Here is a 20,487-nt window from a genome sequence, read left to right as displayed (position 1 = left end):
AGGAATGGTGTTATGCTATGGTCTGCAGGGTCAGGGGTCTGTAGGAATGGTGTTATGCGACGGTCTGCAGGGTCAGGGGTCTGTAGGAATGGTGTTATGCTATGGTCTGCAGGGTCAGGGGTCTGTAGGAACTGGTGTTATGCGACGGTCTGCAGGGTCAGGGTTGTGGGAGCGTTCTGCGATGTTCTGCAGTCACCATCTGTGAGAGCCAGTGTCATAGCTATAGGGGCCACATTAGACGACTAGGCCTGGATGCCCCCTCACCACCTCCTATCGCTCTCCAGTTCTCCTGAATGAGCTGATGCGCTCTCCTCGTTCTCCCTTCATCTTTTGGCACAAGGCCATGTCCTTGTCCAACGCTGCCTGCACCGAAAGGAGAAGGAGGAGAGTGTGCAGAGGACGAAGGAGGGTGCCAGGAGAGGAGAGCGTGCAGAGGAGAAGGAGGTGTCGGGAGAGGATGAGCGCGGAGAGGATGAAGGAGGTGCCGGGGGAGGAGACACGCGCTGCCACCAGAATGCTGCCAGGGAACAGGTGACAGGTGAGTTGAAGTTTGTTTTGTTTTTTTTTAAACTAATTGGGGGACACAGGGGCCAATAAAATATATCTGGCACAGAGGAGGGCATAAATCTGATTGGGGGCACAGGAGGGGGGGCATAAAACAACTAATTGGGGGCACAGAGGGGCATATATCTGGGGGGGCTAAAAGTGATTGGGGGGGCTAAAACTGACTGGGGTGTACAGAGGAAAGCCTAAAACTGATTGGGGGTCACAGAGAGGGTGTGTGTGCATAAAAAAACTAATTGGGGCACAAAGGAGGGCACCAAGTCTGATTGGGGGACACAGAGGAAGGCCTAAACTAATTGGGGGCACAGAGGAGCATATATCTGGAACAGAGGAGGGCATAAATTTGATTGGGGGGGCTAAAACTGAGGGCACGGGGAGCTAAAACTTATTGGGGGCTAAAACTGATTAGGGACACAAAGGGGGGCTAAAACTGATTGGGGGCATAGAGAGGGGGCTAAAACTGATTGGGGTCACAGAGGGGTGGGGGCTAAAACTGGGGCACAGAGGGGGTGGGGCTTAAAACTGATTGGGGGCATAGGGGGGACCCTAAAACTCATTGGGGGCACAGAGGGGAGGCCCCTAAAACATATATGGCTCCAAGGGGGGGGTATGGTTTCAAGGGTACTTGTAGATAACTAGACTAGAAGATAAGGGCTGTAGTAGTTGTGATATCAGGAGTGTGTGTGTGTGTGGGGGGGGGGGGGTAATAGTAGCAGCAATGGCAGTGCAAGCAGTAGACTAGTATTGGGGGGAGTAGTAGACTAGTATTGGGGGGAGTAGTAGACTAGTATTGGGGGGAGTAGTAGACTAGTATTGGGGGGAGTAGTAGACTAGTATTGGGGGGAGTAGTAGACTAGTATTGGGGGGAGTAGTAGAGCAGTATTGGGAGGAGTAGTAGAGCAGTATTGGGGGGAGTAGTAGACTAGTATTGGGAGGAATAGTAGACTAGTATTGGGAGGAGTAGTAGAGCAGTATTGGGGTGAGTAGTAGAGCAGTATTGGGGGAGTAGTACAGCAGTATTGGGGGAGGAGTAGAGCAGTATTGGGGGAGGAGTAGACTAGTATTGGGAGGAGGAGTAGAGCAGTATTGGGGGAGTAGTAGAGCAGTATTGGGAGGAGTAGTAGACTAGTATTGGGGGAGTAGTAGACTAGTATTGGGGGAGTAGTAGACTAGTATTGGGGGAGTAGTAGAGCAGTATTGGAGGGAGTAGTAGACTAGTATTGGGGGAGTAGTAGAGCAGTATTGGAGGGAGTAGTAGACTAGTATTGGGGGAGTAGTAGAGCAGTATTGGAGGGAGTAGTTAGACTAGTATTGGGGGGAGTAGTAGAGCAGTATTGGGGGGGAGTAGTAGACTAGTATTGGGGGAGTAGTAGAGCAGTATTGGAGGGAGTAGTAGACTAGTATTGGGGGAGTAGTAGAGCAGTATTGGGGGAGTAGTAGAGCAGTATTGGGGGAGTAGTAGAGCAGTATTGGAGGGAGTAGTAGACTAGTATTGGGGGAGTAGTAGAGCAGTATTGGGGGAGTAGTAGAGCAGTATTGGGGGAGTAGTAGACTAGTATTGGGGGAGTAGTAGAGCAGTATTGGAGGGAGTAGTAGACTAGTATTGGGGGAGTAGTAACTAGTATTGGGGGAGTAGTAGACTAGTATTGGGGGAGTAGTAGACTAGTATTGGGGGAGTAGTAGAGCAGTATTGGAGGGAGTAGTAGACTAGTATTGGGGAGTAGTAGACTAGTATTGGGGGAGTAGTAGAGCAGTATTGGGGGGAGTAGTAGACTAGTATTGGGGGAGTAGTAGACTAGTATTGGGGGAGTAGTAGAGCAGTATTGAGATTGTAGTAGAGTACTATGGAGAGTAGTAGACTAGTATGGGAGGAGTAGTAGACTAGTATTGGGAGGAGTAGTAGACTAGTATTGGGGGGAGTAGTAGAGCAGTATAGGGAGTAGTAGAGCAGTATTGGGGGGAGTAGTAGACTAGTATTGGGGGAGTAGTAGAGCAGTATTGGGGGGGAGTAGTAGACTAGTATTGGGAGGAGTAGTAGGGCAGTATTGGGGGAATAGTAGAGCAGTATTGGGAGTAGTAGTAGACTAGTATCTTTCTCTCCTTTTTGTTTTTTCAGATCTCTTTATCCAGAGCATTCCGTATTCCATGGACTAGATCGATGTTTTGGTTTAATAAAATGCTCATCGTGTTTTTATTTGCATAAAACATATTTTTAACTTGTGTCTTGTCTTTTTGTGTTTACTTTACAGTAGGGCTGGGCGATAAATCAAATTAATTCACCCAAAATTTGATAATTGATTTGATTTTTAATTAATTTTTTTTAAACTGATCTTCAAAAAAAATAAATAAATCATTGGACGGAGGAGCGTTGTTTGGCGGGTTCAGCTGCTGAAGCAGAGCCTGGGGAGGGAGAGCGCCCAGCAGTGTCCTCTGTCCCTCCTGTTGACCTGCCCCCATAGCGGGATGAGTATACGCACTCCCAGCCGCACACGCCCCCAGTCTCTGGAAGAGGCGGCCTCAGGTACTGCAGGATAGGGTGACTGGGGCAGAGATGGTAGCGTCGCTGTGATTACTGGAGCTTTACAGGATCGGGGTATGCACTGCGCCCCCGCTCCTGCTGTACACTTCCAGTAACCGCAGTGACCCTATCCTGTGGCCTGCTCCAGAGCCTGGGCCCTCCATATTTGCCTGGGAGGGGAACGTGCGTGCCCGGAGTGAGAGGAGGAGTAAACCAGGTGTGTGCTCTCCTCCCCCAGTCTGCCCCTTTTCAAGGTTTTATGGGGCCCCATGAAGTTGTTTGCTATGGGATATCATGACTCCTAGTTACGCACCAGCCCCTCATCTATACCTGTACTACTATTACACCCCTCATCTGTTCCTGTATTATTACTGCTACTACACCCCTCATCTATACCTGTACTACTACTACACCCCTCATCTGTTCCTGTATTATTACTACTACTACACCCCTCATCTATACCTGTACTACTATTACACCCCTCATCTGTTCCTGTATTATTACTACTACTACTACACCCCTCATCTATACCTGTACTACTATTACACCCCTCATCTTTTCCTGTACTACTATTACACCCCTCATCTGTTCCTGTATTATTACTACTACTACACCCCTCATCTGTTCCTGTATTATTACTACTACTGCACCCCTCATCTATACCTGTACTACTATTACACCCCTCATCTTTTCCTGTACTACTATTACACCCCTCATCTGTTCCTGTATTATTACTACTACTACACCCCTCATCTGTTCCTGTATTATTACTACTACTGCACCCCTCATCTGTTCCTGTATTATTACTACTACTGCACCCCTCATCTGTTCCTGTACTACTATTACACCCCTCATCTGTTTCTGTATTATTACTACTACTACACCCCTCATCTGTTCCTGTACTACTATTACACCCCTCATCTGTTCCTGTATATTACTACTACTGCACCCCTCATCTGTTCCTGTACTACTATTACACCCCTCATCTATTCTTGTATTATTACTACTACTACACCCTCATCTTTACCAGTACTACTACTACACCCCTCATCTGTTTCTGTATTATTACTACTACTGCACCCCTCATCTGTTCCTGTATTATTACTACTACTGCACCCCTCATCTGTTCCTGTACTACTACACCCCTTACCACTATACCTCCACTACTACACCCTACCTTGATGGAGGCACAAACAAGATCTCCTATACGATATAAGGCACAAAGGAGGCTTGTTCTACTACATGGGGACACGGGGAGCACTGTTACTTTCTCACGTCATTAAATTAGTATCTGACACTGCAAGGAGAAAAAGCGAGAATCTTCCCCCAAAAAATTTAAAAATAGAGATTTTATTTTTTTGGTCCTACGTTTACAGGCTTAGTAGTGGAAGCCATCGCCAGTACCTGGTCCTGTGAAGAATCGGGTGCCACTAGTCCCACAGAATAAGATAAGGTGTTCCTGGACTGGATGGTGACAGGCTGGTGTTATTAGGGTGGGAAGGGCCAAAATAGATGCACATTCCCACCCTGGTACAACTAGGCCGCTGCTTTTTTTTTTTTTTTTTTTAACCTGGCTGGTCATGGAAATGGGAGGGGCCCCTACACTTTTCATTTTAATTTTTAAAAAAAAGGTGTGTAGGGTCTCTCCATTTCCATAAACAGCAGCCACCTAACTACAGCATAGTAGTAGCTGAAAGAACATAGAATGGATGAATTATGGTAAATGCAAGGAACATTAGAAGACATGGATCAGATAACATATCCAAAATAAAATCTATACCAATCCTTACACACGGGCCCAGTCATTACACCCGCTATAAGGTGCTGTACAGGCCCAGTCATTACACCCGCTATAGGGTCCTGTACAGGCCCAGTCATTACACCCGCTATAAGGTGTTGTACAGGCCCAGTCATTACACTTGTTATAAGGTGCTGTACCAGGTACATAGATCCACGTTATAAGAGAGCAGAAGTACTGGGTACATAGATATAAGAGAGCAGATGTACCAGGTACATAGATATAAGAGACAGGGCTCCAGATGGCGACCAAAATGGTCGCCAATGCGACTGACTTTTTGCAAATGGCGCCCAGATTTATTAATCTGGGCGCCATTTGCGACTGGCCCCGGCGGCGGCGCGCTGTCTCTTTAAGATGCGCGGCTGATGCGCGGCTGCCGGGGGTGTCCCGTCCTATCCCCGGCAGCGCGGCGCATCAGTGAGCTGCCTGGGGCCCTGACTTCCGGCACAGGAAGCGCACGTCAGAGACGCTTCCTGTGTCAGAAGTCACAGCCCCGGCGTACAGGAGCTCACTGACGCGCCGCGCTGCCGGGGATAGGATGGGACACCCCCGGCAGCTGCGCATCAGCCGGGGACAGCGTCTGAAGAACAAGAGGATCGCCGGGGGAGCGGGTTGTCAGGTGAGTTTGTGTGTTTGTTTTTTTTTAAATATTGCTTAGCATAGAGGAAAGGGAGGGGGGGGGCTTTATAATGGGGGGAAGAGAAGGGGGGGCATCTATAATGGGGGGAGAAGAGGGGCCATCTTCAAGGGGGGGAGAGGGGGCCATCTATAATGGGGGGGGGGGGGAGAGGGGGCATCTATAAGGTGAGGGGGTATCTATAAGGGGGGGAGAAGAGGGGGCATCTATAATGGGGGGGAGAAGAGGGGGTATCTATAATGGGGGGAGGAGGGGGCATCTATAATGGGGGGAGAAGAGGGGGTATCTATAATGGGGGGAGAAGAGGGGGTATCTATAATGGGGGGAGAAGAGGGGCATCTATAATGGGGGGAGAAGAGGGGGTATCTATAATGGGGGGAGAAGAGGGGGTATCTATAATGGGGGGAGAAGAGGGGGTATCTATAATGGGGGGAGAAGAGGGGGTATCTATAATGGGGGGGAGAAGAGGGGGTATCTATAATGGGGGGGAGAAGAGGGGGTATCTATAATGGGGGGGAGGAGGGGGCATCTATAAGGTGAGGGGGAATCTATAAGGGGGGGAGAAGAGGGGGCATCTATAATGGGGGGGAGAAGAGGGGGTATCTATAATGGGGGGGAGGAGGGGGTATCTATAATGGGGGGGGAGGAGGGGGTATCTATAATGGGGGGGAGGAGGGGGCATCTATAATGGGGGGGAGGAGGGGGCATCTATAATGGGGGGGGGGGAGAGGGGGCATCTATAAGGTGAGGGGGAATCTATAAGGGGGGGAGAAGAGGGGGTATCTATAATGGGGGGAGAAGAGGGGGTATCTATAATGGGGGGAGAAGAGGGGGGTATCTATAATGGGGGGAGAAGAGGGGGTATCTATAATGGGGGGAGAGGGGGCCATCTATAAGGGGAGGGGGTATCTATAAGGGGGGGAGAAGAGGGGGCATCTATAATGGGGGGAGGAGGGGGCATCTATAATGGGGGGGAGAAGAGGGGGTATCTATAATGGGGGGGAGGAGGGGGTCATCTATAAGGGGAGGGGGCCATCTATAAGTGTAGGGCAAACTGGCTGCAGACACTGGGAGATAGATATATGCACAATTATTATTATCAGGGCCCCTCAGGTGTCTGTATTGTAGGGGGTCACTTGCATTAGTCACTAGGTGAGAGATATATCTATCTATATACACATCTTGTGGGGGGTCACTATGGCTGCAGTCAGAAGTCTAGCTCAGTATGTATAGACTGTTGCAAGCTTTTAAAGGGAACCTGTCACCCCCCGTGCCGGGGTGACAGGCTCCCAACCCCCGTTAGAGCCCCCTATACTCACCTCATGGCGCCGGGTCCCGCTTCTGAAGATGGTCGGGTCACGGAGATCTCAGCCGCTGCAGCCCGGTGCGCACACTGAGAGATGAGTCCAACGCTCATAGAGAATGACGGAGCGCTGGACTCTCCTGTCATTCTCTATGAGCGTTGGACTCATCTCTCAGCGCACGTCGGGCTGCAGCGGCTGAGATCTCCGTGACCCGACCATCTTCAGAAGCGGGACCCGGCGCCATGAGGTGAATATAGGGGGCTCTAACGGGGGTTGGGAGCCTGTCACCCCGGCACGGGGGTCGACAGGTTCCCTTTAAGTTCAAGTTCAGAAGAGTAAGCCTCATTAAAAGGCTAGCCAAGTGAGGCTGAAGTACTGAGTCAGACTGTATATGGTTGTCAGACTGTATATGGTTGTCAAGTTGCAAGTTTCCATGTTGAACGTTTTCAAACTAAGAAAAGAAAGAATCTAAAGGAGGAGGAGGAGGCTGCGGCCTCTGCACACAGTAAGTCCCATTTAACATAACATTAATTTTACATGGTTTAAAATGTTGGCGACCAAATATTCTATTTGGCGCCTAAATTTTTCAGGTTAGGAGCCAATGGCTCCTAGGTAAATTTTTTAGTCTGGAGCCCTGAGAGAGCAGATGTACCAGGTACATAGATATAAGAGAGCAGATGTACCAGGTACATAGATATAAGAGAGCAGATGTACCAGGTACATAGATTCACTTGGATTTAGCATCCTCACACTGGGTAAGCTATTTCCAAGTGAGGGAATGGACAGGGTACACAGATCCACTTTCCAAGAGAGCAGATGTACTGGGTACATAGATCCACTTGCAAATAGCTTACCCAGTGTGAGGATGCTAAATCCAAGTGAATCTACGTACTTGGAACATCTGCTGTCTTGGAAAGTGGATCTACTGTATGTACCAGGTACATTTAATCACTTGGATTTAGCATCCTCACACTGAATAAGCTATTTCCAAGTAAGGGATGGACAAGGTATATAGATCCGCTTCCCAAGAAATCAGATGTACCAGGTACGTAGATCCACTTGGAAATAGCTTATTCAGTGTGTGTATGCTAAATCCAAGTGGATCTATGTACATGATACATCTGCTCTCTTGGAAAGGGTATCTACTGGGTACATAGATCCACTTATATTAAGCATTCTCACACTGAATAAGCTATTTACAAGTGAATCTATGTACCTGGTACATAGATCCACTTTACAAGAGAGCAGAAGTACCAGGTACATAGATCCACTTGGATTTAGCATTCTCACACTAAGTAAGCTATTTCCAAGTGAGGGGATGGACAGGGTACGTAGATTCACTTGGAAATAGCTTATTCAGTGTGAGAATGCTAAATACAAGTGGATCTACGTACCAGGTACATCTGCTCTCTTGGAAAGTGGATCTATGTACCCTGTCCATCCCCCTCACTTGGAAATGGCTTACTCAGTGTACCAGGTACGTAGATTCACTTGGATTTAGCATGCTCACATTGAGTAAGCTATTTTCAAGTGAGGGAATGGACGGTACGGATTTAATGCTAAATTCAAGTGGGTTAAAGGACCTGGTCCCTCTATCTGCTAGAAAGTAGCTTAATGTATTATGGGTATGCTAAGGTCCCTCTGCCCACTTGGAAATAGCTTATACTATGCGGGTATGCTAAATCCAAGTGGGCTAAAGGACCTGGTCCCTCTGCCCACTACAAAGTAGCTTATATTATGTGGGTATTCTAAGGTCTCTCTACCCACTTGGAAATAGCTTATCCTATGTGAGAATGCTAAATCCAAGTGGGCTAAAGGACCTTGTCCCTCTACCCACTTGGAAATAGCTTATACTATGCGGGTATGCAAAGGTCCCTCTACCCACTTGGAAATAGCTTATACTATGCGGGTATGCTAAGGGCCCTTTACCCACTTGGAAATAGCTTATACTATGTGAGAATGCTAAATCCAAGTGGGCTAAAGGACCTGGTCCCTCTACCCACTTGGAAATAGCTTATACTATGCGGGTATGCTAAGGTCCCTCTGCCCACTTGGAAATAGATTATACTATGCGGGTATGCAAAGGTCCCTCTACCCACTTGGAAATAGCTTATACTATGTGGGTATGCTAAATCCAAGTGGGCTAAAGGACCTGGTCCCTCTACCCAATACAAAGTAGCTTATATTATGTGGGTATTCTAAGGTCTCTCTACCCACTTGGAAATAGCTTATCCTATGTGAGAATGCTAAATCCAAGTGGGCTAAAGGACCTGGTCCCTCTACCAACTTGGAAATAGCTTATCCTATGTGACAATGCTAAATCCAAGTGGGCTAAAGGACCTGGTCCCTCTACCCACTTGGAAATAGCTTATACTATGTGGGTATGCTAAGGTCCCTCTGCCCACTTGGAAATAGCTTATACTATGTGGTAATGCTAAGGTCTCTCTACCCACTTGGAAATAGCTTATACTATGCGGGTATGCTAAATCCAAGTTGGCTAAAGGACCTTGTCCCTCTACCCCCTTGGAAATAGCTTATACTATGTGGGTATGCTAAGGTCCCTCTGCCCACTTGGAAATAGCTTATACTATGTGGGTATGCTAAGGTCCCTCTGCCCACTTGGAAATAGCTTATACTATGTGGTAATGCTAAGGTCCCTCTGCCCACTTGGAAATAGCTTATACTATGCGGGTATGCTAAGGGCCCTTTACCCACTTGGAAATAGCTTATACTATGTGAGAATGCTAAATCCAAGTGGGCTAAAGGACCTGGTCCCTCTACCCACTTGGAAATAGCTTATACTATGCGGGTATGCTAAGGTCCCTCTGCCCACTTGGAAATAGCTTATACTATGTGGTAATGCTAAGGTCCCTCTACCCACTTGGAAATAGCTTATACTATGCGGGTATGCAAAGGTCCCTCTACCCACTTGGAAATAGCTTATACTATGTGAGAATGCTAAATCCAAGTGGGCTAAAGGACCTTGTCCCTCTACCCACTTGGAAATAGCTTATACTATGCGGGTATGCTAAGGGCCCTTTACCCACTTGGAAATAGCTTATCCTATGTGGGTATGCTAAATCCAAGTGGGCTAAAGGACCTGGTCCCTCTACCCACTACAAAGTAGCTTATACTATGTGGTAATGCTAAGGTCCCTCTACCCACTTGGAAATAGCTTATACTATGTGGGTATGCTAAGGTCCCTCTGCCCACTTGGAAATAGCTTATACTATGCGGGTATGCTAAATCCAAGTTGGCTAAAGGACCTGGTCCCTCTACCCACTTGGAAATAGCTTATACTATGTGGTAATGCTAAGGGCCCTTTACCCACTTGGAAATAGCTTATACTATGTGAGAATGCTAAATCCAAGTGGGCTAAAGGACCTGGTCCCTCTACCCACTTGGAAATAGCTTATACTATGCGGGTATGCTAAGGTCCCTCTGCCCACTTGGAAATAGCTTATACTATGTGGTAATGCTAAGGTCCCTCTACCCACTTGGAAATAGCTTATACTATGTGGGTGTGCTAAATCCAAGTGGGCTAAAGGACCTTGTCCCTCTACCCACTACAAAGTAGCTTATACTATGTGGTAATGCTAAGGTCCCTCTACCCACTTAGAAATAACTTATACTATGTGAGAATGCTAAATCCAAGTGGGCTAAAGGACCTGGTCCCTCTACCCACTTGGAAATAGCTTATACTATGTGGGTATGCTAAGGTCCCTCTACCCACTTGGAAATAGCTTATACTATGTGGGTGTGCTAAATCCAAGTGGGCTAAAGGACCTTGTCCCTCTACCCACTTGGAAATAGCTTATACTATGTGGGTGTGCTAAATCCAAGTGGGCTAAAGGACCTTGTCCCTCTACCCACTTGGAAATAGCTTATACTATGTGGGTATGCTAAATCCAAGTGGGCTAAAGGACCTTGTCCCTCTACCCACTTGGAAATAGCTGACTCTGTGTGAAAATGCTAAATCCAAGTGGGCTAAAGGACCTGGTCCCTCTGCCCACTTGGATTTAGCATTTTCACATTAGAGTCAGCTATTTCCAAGTGGGCAGAGGGACCAGGTCCTTTAGCCCACTTGGATTTAGACTCAACCATCACGTCTTCCTTCCAGGGCCGGCTGGAGGTGTAAAGGACCTTTGATGAGGTCATGCCCATGTGACCAGTCTCTTGTTTGGGATAGGCTATCTTCCTCTGCTGGGATTTCTATGGGGCAAGGAGAAGGACCTGTGATGATGTCACAGGTCATGTGATCGGACACCTGATAGAGGGCAGAAAGGTAGGCTCTATAACCTAATAGTGTTCTAGTTGTTTTGGGTATACAGGTCCTGCAGTGAGATATCTATCTATCTAGATATACAGTATATATATATATATCACTGCAGGACCTGTATTAAGGAGAACTAGAGGTCTCAGCTGTTCATGTGTTATATATGTATATAATATGAACAGCTGGGGCTTGTAGTTCCAGGGCCATTTTAAGCATTGTGCAAGCTGGACCTTAGGGTAAATTCACAAGGGCGGAGCCGCAGCGGACTTAACGCTGCAAATTCGCCACTTAAACCGCTGCGGATCCTTCCCCTGTGAATTTCAATGTGATTACATACTCGCAGCAGGATTGTCATCCCGCTGCCAGTATATAAGTCCCAGCCCCATTAAAGAGGTAGTGCGGCGCTAAAAAAATATTCACAGAATAACACACATTACAAAGTTATACAACTTTGTAATGTATGTTATGTCTGTGAATGGCCCCCTTCCCCGTGTCCCCCCACCCCCGCACGTGTACCCGGAAGTGTGGTGCATTATACATTACCTGATCCGTGTCGAGGCCGTCCGCCATTTTGTGCCAAACGTCATCTTCGGACGGATGGCCGAATCGCTGCCGCCGTCCCTCCTCTGCCGCGTCACAACTTATGCTCAGCCAATCGCGGCTGAGCAGCTGATGACGCGGCCGAAGATGACGTTTGGCACAAAATGGCGGACGGCCCTCGACACAGATCAGGTAATGTATAATGCACCACACACTTCCGGGTACACGGCTGGGGGTGGTGGGACACGGGGAAGGGGGCCATTCACAGACATAACATACATTACAAAGTTGTATAACTTTGTAATGTGTGTTATTCTGTGAATTATTTTTTAGCGTCGCACTACCCCTTTAACCCCCACCGCCCCGGGTGTTACATTACCTGCACCGCTATCTGGCCGCATCTGAGGCTCCCCGAGGTCCCCCGCAGCCAATCAGTGACTGTGGCGGGGCCATGCACTGATTGGCTGTGCGGGACCTCCAGGAGCTGGGAGAGTCAGACGCGGCCGGATCGTGCTGCCGGTAATGTATCACCCGGCAGCGGCGGGGGTTAATGGGGCCGGCACTTACATACTGGCAGCAAGATGACAATCCTGCTGCGAGTATGTAATCACATTGGAATTCACAGAGGAAGGATCCGCAGCGGTTTTAGCTGCAAATTTGCAGCTTTAAATCTACTGTGGATCCACCCTTGTGAATTTACCCTTAGGGTACCTTCACACATACCGACTCGCAGCAGAAAACTTGCTGCGAGTTTCTGCTACGATGCGAGGTCCTGGAAGGCCCCTATCACTACATACTCGCAGTGGTCTGAAAGACGAATGCGTGTATGTAATGCAGCCGCTCCCTTAACCCCTTTGGCTTCCGCACCGGTCCCGCACCGCTGTCTCCATACATTACCTGGCTCTGGCTGCACGGGGTCCTGCTCTGCCGCCCAGCCAATCAGTGGCTGCGGCTGGGCAACACACTAATTGGCCGGGCGACAGAGCAGGACGCCGGGACCCCCGTGCAGCCAGAGCCAGGTAATGTATGGAGACAGCGGTGCAGGACCGGTGCGAGAGCCAAAGGGGTTAAGGGAGCTGCTGCATTACATACACGCATTCGTCTTTCAGACCACTGCGAGTATGTAGTGATAGGGGCCTTCCAGGACCTCGCATCGTAGCAGAAACTCGCAGCAAGTTTTCTGCTGCGAGTCGGTATGTGTGAAGGTACCCTTACTCAGCAGTGATAGTTACCTCCCATCCTGTCACTGGGTCTGACTCCTTCAGAGTCCTGACTACCACAGAGATCAGGATATATACAGGAGGAGAAAAATATGCAGCAGCCGCATGTTTCTTCTGCTGCATATCTTTCCTCGCCTGTATCTCCATGATTTGCTCCTCCAAGGGGCCCGCCGAGGCTCTGTCGCCCAAGGGCCCACAAAAACCTGGAGCCGGCTCTGCCACCAACGGTCTACAAATAAATTGGAGTGAAAATATCTGAGATGGGGAGAAGCTATGCTAATGAGCTCCACACAGGGCCGGGACAAGGAGTTTTGGTGCCCTAGGCAGAGAAGACAAATGGCGCCCCCCCCCCCAGAATAGACTGTACGCTATGCGGGGACAGCCAGGAGGCTATACTGTATGTGGGGGTCATGTATACTGTACCCCCTGACTGTAACAGGACCGTGTATACTGTACCCCCTGACTGTAACAGGACCATGTATACTGTACCCCCTGACTGTAACAGGACCTTGTATACTGTACCCCCTGACTGTAACAGGACCATGTATACTGTACCCGCTGACTGTAACAGGACCATGTATACTGTACCCCCTGACTGTAACAGGACCATGTATACTGTTACCCCTTACTGTAACAGGACCATGTATACTGTACCCCCTGACTGTAACAGGACTATGTATACTGTACCCCCTGACTGTAACAGGACCATGTATACTGTACCCCCTGACTGTAACAGGACCGTGTATACTGTACCCCCTGACTGTAACACACCATGCCACCTGAATGTAGTAGTGTCACACATGGCATCCTGAGAATTTAGGTGTCACACACCAGGCCCCTCGGGTATAATGATGGTGCACATTGTGCTATAGGTATAACAGGAATATACTGCGTTACAGACTTCAGGAACAGAGAAAATGATGCAGCACATACACCTCCCCTATACCATGACAGCACAGTCACAGCACCATATACACATCATATACTGATCCTGCCACATACACCTCCCCTATACCATGACAGCACAGTCACATATACACATCATATACTGATCCTGCCACATACACCTCCCCTATACCATGACAGCACAGCACAGCGCCATATACACATCATATACTGATCCTGCCACATACACCTCCCCTATACCATGACAGCACAGTCACATATACACATCATATACTGATCCTGCCACATACACCTCCCCTATACCATGACAGCACAGTCACAGCGCCATATACACATCATATACTGATCCTGCCACATACACCTCCCCTATACCATGACAGCACAGTCACATATACACATCATATACTGATCCTGCCACATACACCTCCCCTATACCATGACAGCACAGTCACAGCTCCATATACACATCATATACTGATCCTGCCACATACACCTCCCCTATACCATGACAGCACAGTCACATATACACATCATATACTGATCCTGCCACATACACCTCCCCTATACCATGACAGCACAGTCACATATACACATCATATACTGATCCTACCACATACACCTCCCCTATACCATGACAGCACAGTCACAGCGCCATATACACATCATATACTGATCCTGCCACATACACCTCCCCTATACCATGACAGCACAGTCACATATACACATCATATACTGATCCTGCCTGACCCAGTACAAGGACCCAATACAATAAGGATATAAAGCACCAGTGTCAGGGGGATTAGCCTGTACATAATAAACACGTGTTCACCAACCTGTGGGTCCCAAGCTGTGGCAGGACTACAACTCCCATCATGCTGTGACTGTTGTAGTTTTGGAGCAGCTGGTGACCCACAGGTTGGGGAACAATATGGGAAGTGCTGTGTATAGAGGAGCAGTGCAGGGATATGGGGCAGTGTTATATGGGGCAGCCCTGTGACCTAGGTGACCTCCCTCTCCCAGCACTCCCAGCCTCCCTACACCTACAGGATGATGAGAGTCAGTCAGTGAACTCACCAGACAGCAGCCCCAGCAGTCGGCACGGCCTCCAGCAGTCAGATAGTGAGGAGGTCACATGGTGAGGAGGGTGCGGAGCCTCTGTAGTCCGAGTGAAAGGTCCTAGCAGGTCCTTGCAGGCCATCTTCAGGGCAGAGCAATGATCCTGCTCGGGGTGAGGGGATATTCACACTGCCTGCCCAGGAGGGGAGAGAGTGGGAGGACATGAGGATGCTGAAGGTGAGCAGGGAGGGGTAGCACTCTGAGGCCACCAGGAGTACAGGAGCCTGGAGTAATTTTTTTTTTTTGGAGATTGAAGTTGCGCCCCCTGTAACTCACCACTAGATGGCGCCCTAGGCCATCGCCTACCCTGGCCTACCCTTTGTCCCGGCCCTGGCTCCACATAAAAAAGCAGTTGTGACAAGGAGGGGTTCCTTTTGGGAGGGGTTTGTCCTTATGGTGTAACCTCTATAATATTTTGAGTAACTAGATGAATAAGGGTCAGAATCATCTGTAGTCATTATAAAAAAAAAAGCAATAACACATAAGGAAAAAGTGATAAATAGGTGTTTTATGAGGTCGCATAATTGACAGTATTCCAGATCCTATAATATATGTGAGAAGCCTGAGAAAAGACATAATTAAAAGTCCTATTTGTGTTAAGCAAACAATTTCCTCAAGCCGCAGAGACCTCCTAATAGGTGATTGACTGAACGCCCAAAGGTTCTCGCAGAAAATAAGCTTCAACAACTCAGCCGTACCGCAGTCTGACAAACGCGCTGAGTTCTTCTAATTGGTGGTCAATTTACTGTCAATTCACTGCAGTAACATTTATGTACTAATCTGTCAGAAAACCATATCACATGTCACATTTCATTTCTCGACTAAGCCGTGACTCTCTTCAGCCGGCGGTGAGGACAGAGGCAATGATTGATGGAGCCCACACTTACACAGCTGTAAAAATACATGTGATAACTACCATTGATTGCATTCAAACCTAGAGGAGCAACAATGGTAATGAGCCTGCCTTGGATACAGGGACGACATCTTGTAAACCACCAGCGGCATATTTTCTAGACATTTCTAGACATTAACATAAACTAGACATTAGAACTTAACTCCATGCAACTGTGAAAGTAAGAATTAATTTAAAAAGGGTGAGAGAATAAGCTTAGAATGTAAGGTAAAGGGGTCCAACATCATCCATTAAAGGGGTCTACTGGGAAAACACATCATGGCCTAGCATAATCTATAGTATAGTGTCAGGATCGGGCGATACAGACAGGACAAGATAGTGGGCCCTAGGTCTGAACCCACCCACTGTCACCTTCCTACTTGCCTCAATCGGCCCTAGGCGGCCGTGGACAACCACAAAGACGTTCCCTACACTGATAAAGTGCACACAGAACGAGACGGACGAACAAACATAAAAGAATGGTGAACAAGCCTGGTCAAATCCACACAGGCAGCGCAGTACAAAATCAGCAGGCAAAGGGATCGTCAAATAGTCAGGCAGAAGGTCAGATAACAAGTCGAGTAACACAGAGGGATTAGGAGAGGGGTTCGCAGGAATAGACGGGGAAGCTGGGACCAGGAGTTAACCTAATTAGCCAGCGCTGGGACTCAGTCTCCGCTTTGCTTTATACTGACCAAGAGCCCGGTCTGGATCCTCATTGGACCGGCGCTCTGATCTTCCAGGTACAGATAGGCAGAGAAGCCTGTCAATCACAGCAACAAAACAGGTGTAAAATCAAGTCCAGGAGATTGTCAGCTTAACTCCTGCATAGCCAGAAGCTGAGAAGCAATCGGGTGTGGCACACAAAAGCAAAACACCAGGTCCAATTCACACAGGCTATTGCAGATTCCTGACATATAGACTACAAACCTTGGGGCTGGTGAGGAATCCGACTCTTAGGCTGGTCTGGAATTCGACCTACTGTAGGTGCTGGGTGCCTAGGGACCACCTAAGCCCCTCTGCCTTGACCAAAGTGTGTAGTGTGTAGCCAGACTAAATTTTTGGGATGTTATACAATTTGGCCCCACAGTAAGTCATAGGGGTATCTGAGTCCTGGTATTCACTATTAGGACCCAGGAAAGGTAACTGCTTTACAGGAAGTCCAGTTCTGACATCTTGTGACCAGCTGACAACACTACAGGTCCATTCTTTATCTCCAACGTCAAGGGCCAGATATGAATTTAATCAATCTTGTAATTTAGTCTTGACTTAGAATCAGCAATAGTAATGAATTAGGGAGATGCCAAACAAGGGTTCCATGGGCAGAATAATAGCATTATAATCTTTGTAGTATTCATTCTACACAAAGGGTTGATAATCCATAAGGTCTAATGAGTAGTGTCGAGCAGATCTGTCAATATGTTCGAGTTTAGCAACCTTATTCGGACCCGAATTGTCGACATTTGAATCCCGTGGCTACAGAAGTTGGATGCAGCACTAAGGTTTGCAGGAAAACATGGATACAGCCTATGGCCATGTTCACACACCGTATGTTTATAAATCACGGCAACGGAGCGTATGCATATAGTAAATGCTCCGTCCGGGATTCCACCCGGCTGCACGAAAAACTGACATGTCAGTTCTCTGTGGCCGCTATTTATTGAATTGCGGCCGCAGAGACATGTCAGTTCAAACAATGGAGCGTGCGGCTACGACCATTGTGTGCAGCGTTGAATTGGGATGTGGGCGCACCCGTGAGCGCCCGCATGTAGATTCACCAGAAATGAAGATCATGATGATCTTCAGTAACACCAGCCAGGTTACAGAATGGCCAGTGTAAAACCATGTGTGAACATGGCCTATGACTGTAACCATGTTTTCCAGGACTCCATAGGGCAGCATCCAACTTCTGCAGCCACAAGAATCAAACACTCAGCATTCAGGTTCGGATAACATTGCCGAACCAGAACATTTTGACAGATCCGCTCAACACTACTAATGAGTTATTTCTATGTAAACTCATAAGTAACAGATCACAGAAACCAGAGATTGGCTTCAAGGTCACATCCAAATGGGGTTATCTTCTATGGGACAATGTCACCAAGTTTAGGCCGATCACAGGGTCTGCTTGTACTCTGGCAGGCTAGCCCAACCCTCGACATACTCAAGTGGTCTTTATATTCTAGTCTGTAGAAGCTTTATGATCAGCATAAATACTGAAGCCTCAACGTCCCATACAAAGAATACTTTTCTCGTAGTTAACTGTAGACCCATTAAGTCAAACTATAGACCGATGTTCTCGGTTTAATGTAAATGTACGTAAATTTTTCTGCACAGTAAAGAAGATCCATGACTATCTTCAAGATCATCTCCCCAAGAATGTCCTATAATTCAACTCTGACTTCTGCAACCTTGGAAATGCTTCCCAGTCTTAATATTTATCTCTTCGATTCTCTCCCACTGAGACATTACTTCTTCTCAGTCTGGTTGTTATTTTTCATTGATTTATGGCTCGTGAATAAACAAAACATTTGTGAAGTTCTAGCGAAGGAAAAGAGTTAAAAGATCCATAATTTTATCCCGGGTTTTTAGAAATGGGACATATTTCAACCAAATGCCTGGTCACGAGGGAACGTCTGTCTGATAGGACACTAGAGGCGAGTCACTCCAAGTTCCTCCATGTTACCTAGCCTTATAATGTAGAAAATCCAGACTAATAAAGGAACACGTGGAACAATACAGATCACAATGATATCTCTGAAAGGTGCAGTTCCTCCTAAACGCACCCTGAGGAAAGTCCTAATGTGTTTTCCCGGTTATAAATGGCCCAGTTGAATGGACAGCTTAACCAACGTAGACAAGACTTGTCATTCCATTTTAAGAAAGCTTGTTTTATTATGTCCTCCAGTTCTGATATACAAAAGAGTATTGTTTCTACATCGTGCAATGGCTTTCTTCCTTCTGGATATGTATGGTTTATATAGGCTATTCTATAAGATCTTCTATGTCTATGAATCTGTACAACACACATTTGTCTCTCGGAGAAGCAGAGCATTTCTATTAAGAGGAGGGGTCCAGGTCCTGAGACCCCCCACCCAAAAAAACTTTTTGCATCTTAAGATATTTAAGATGTTTCAGGTATCCTATTAGATTTCCAAAAATTTATGGCAGATCCACAGCATATACATCTAGTAGAGGTCCCACCTCTGGGATTATAGGGTTACTATAAGCACTAAAACAGGAAAAAAAATCTTAAAAACTTTTTGTTCTTTTACGAGTGGTAAAGGTGTCAGGAGACGCCATTCTCTTCATAGGTGAGAGTTAAAAAGCATGAAAAACCCTTGCAATCATCGGAAATTGGTTTCTCTAAAGATTCCCATACACATGTTGATCAGGTTGGGTTCCCTTCTGCCTGGTTCGGGGCCTGCGCTAGAGAATCTGTTCAGCATCGGCAAATTGAGCTGGCCGGTTTGCAGCATGAAGGGCACAAACAAAGCCCAACAGACCCCCATTTACTTTTATGGGGTCCATTTGTGTCCATTATTTTACAGGATTCTAACATTTTTGTCTTATTATTTAAACCCCTAATGGGATGTGAATGATGCTTTAGCCATACCAACCACAGGCAGTGATAGCCCTGTACAACATCTGCATTTGCCCCAAGGCCTCAGCAATTTTCCCAGTTTGCCACAAATTGCTGCAGTCGTGACAGGTATAACAAGCACAGTGACCATCGTCTTCATGTAAAAGTCCTGGAAAACCCCTTTAAGAAACAGACAGATGTCTGCTTTTTAAAGGGGTTTTCCAGGACTTTTACATAGATGGTCTATCTTTATGTTATTAATGCAGCTTCTTCATTTCCTACCAGGCACAACCTTTCATTTTCTGGTATTGCAGTTTGTCCCATTCTCTTCAGAAAGGAAACACTGCAATACAATGCAATACTAGAGAGTCCAGTTATTTGGCATATGAATACCGGTGGTTGAAGAAGTTAGATGCAGCCCTAGGGAGTCCTGGAAAACATGGATACAGACATAGGCCATAGACTGTATCCATGTTTTCCAGGACTCCCTAGGGCTGCTTCCAATGGTAGTCAAACACCAAATGATCGGACTCAAGCATGCTTGAGTTGCGCTAATCTCTACCATGCACTTCTACCACAATTAGTGTGGGGACCACTGGGAGATAGATGTTATCAGTGGTATGATTCAGCTCAGCCAAAGATGATAATGTTGTGACGCCAGTGCTAGTCAAGCACACAGGTGTGGTGTTAGTACCTGCTTTGTAGAGTGGCTGACTGTACTCCCCTGAAATGGTCAGTGACCTGTTGGGTTGTGATATGTCCCTTGGGCACTTGTCACGGTAGTCCTGAGTGGCAACTGACCCACCCAGACTATCAGTACCGCCACCCACAGAAAGGGGAAAATGACCCAAGGAGATACTTGTACCCATGTTTAGACTAGTGTCTGACCACTTTCTGCCCTACAGTGTCGAGGTACTCGTCCTACTAGGGTGATACAAGCCGAGGTTACCTGGGTAAAGCTAAGTGTAGGAGACTTCCTAGGTTTACTTGCACTGTGAGATAGAATACGTAGACCTTCTGGTGTCTTTGTTCTATCCAGGCTAGTGTCTCTGTATATCAGGAAACTGCCCTGCACTTTGTAGAGTGGTTCTCAGCATTGGCTGGGTTTATCCCTGACTTTTCTCCCTCTTGTA

At 47.3% G+C, this 20,487-nt stretch overlaps 1 long non-coding RNA gene across 1 annotated transcript; it reads left to right on the top strand.

Annotated features, from left to right (window-relative positions):
- Nucleotides 1-459: 459 nt before the first annotated feature.
- Nucleotides 460-2,784, top strand: LOC138770127 (uncharacterized). The gene is made up of 2 exons (XR_011359403.1): nt 460-538; nt 2,681-2,784. It is a non-coding gene; the product is annotated as an uncharacterized lncRNA (long non-coding RNA).
- Nucleotides 2,785-20,487: the final 17,703 nt, after the last annotated feature.

The sequence above is a fragment of the Dendropsophus ebraccatus genome, chromosome 12, assembly GCF_027789765.1.
Source record: "Dendropsophus ebraccatus isolate aDenEbr1 chromosome 12, aDenEbr1.pat, whole genome shotgun sequence".
In the NCBI taxonomy this organism is placed as follows: domain Eukaryota; kingdom Metazoa; phylum Chordata; class Amphibia; order Anura; family Hylidae; genus Dendropsophus; species Dendropsophus ebraccatus.
The sequence above is the reverse complement of the archived record's forward strand: the minus strand, read 5'-3'. Positions and strand labels throughout refer to the sequence as shown.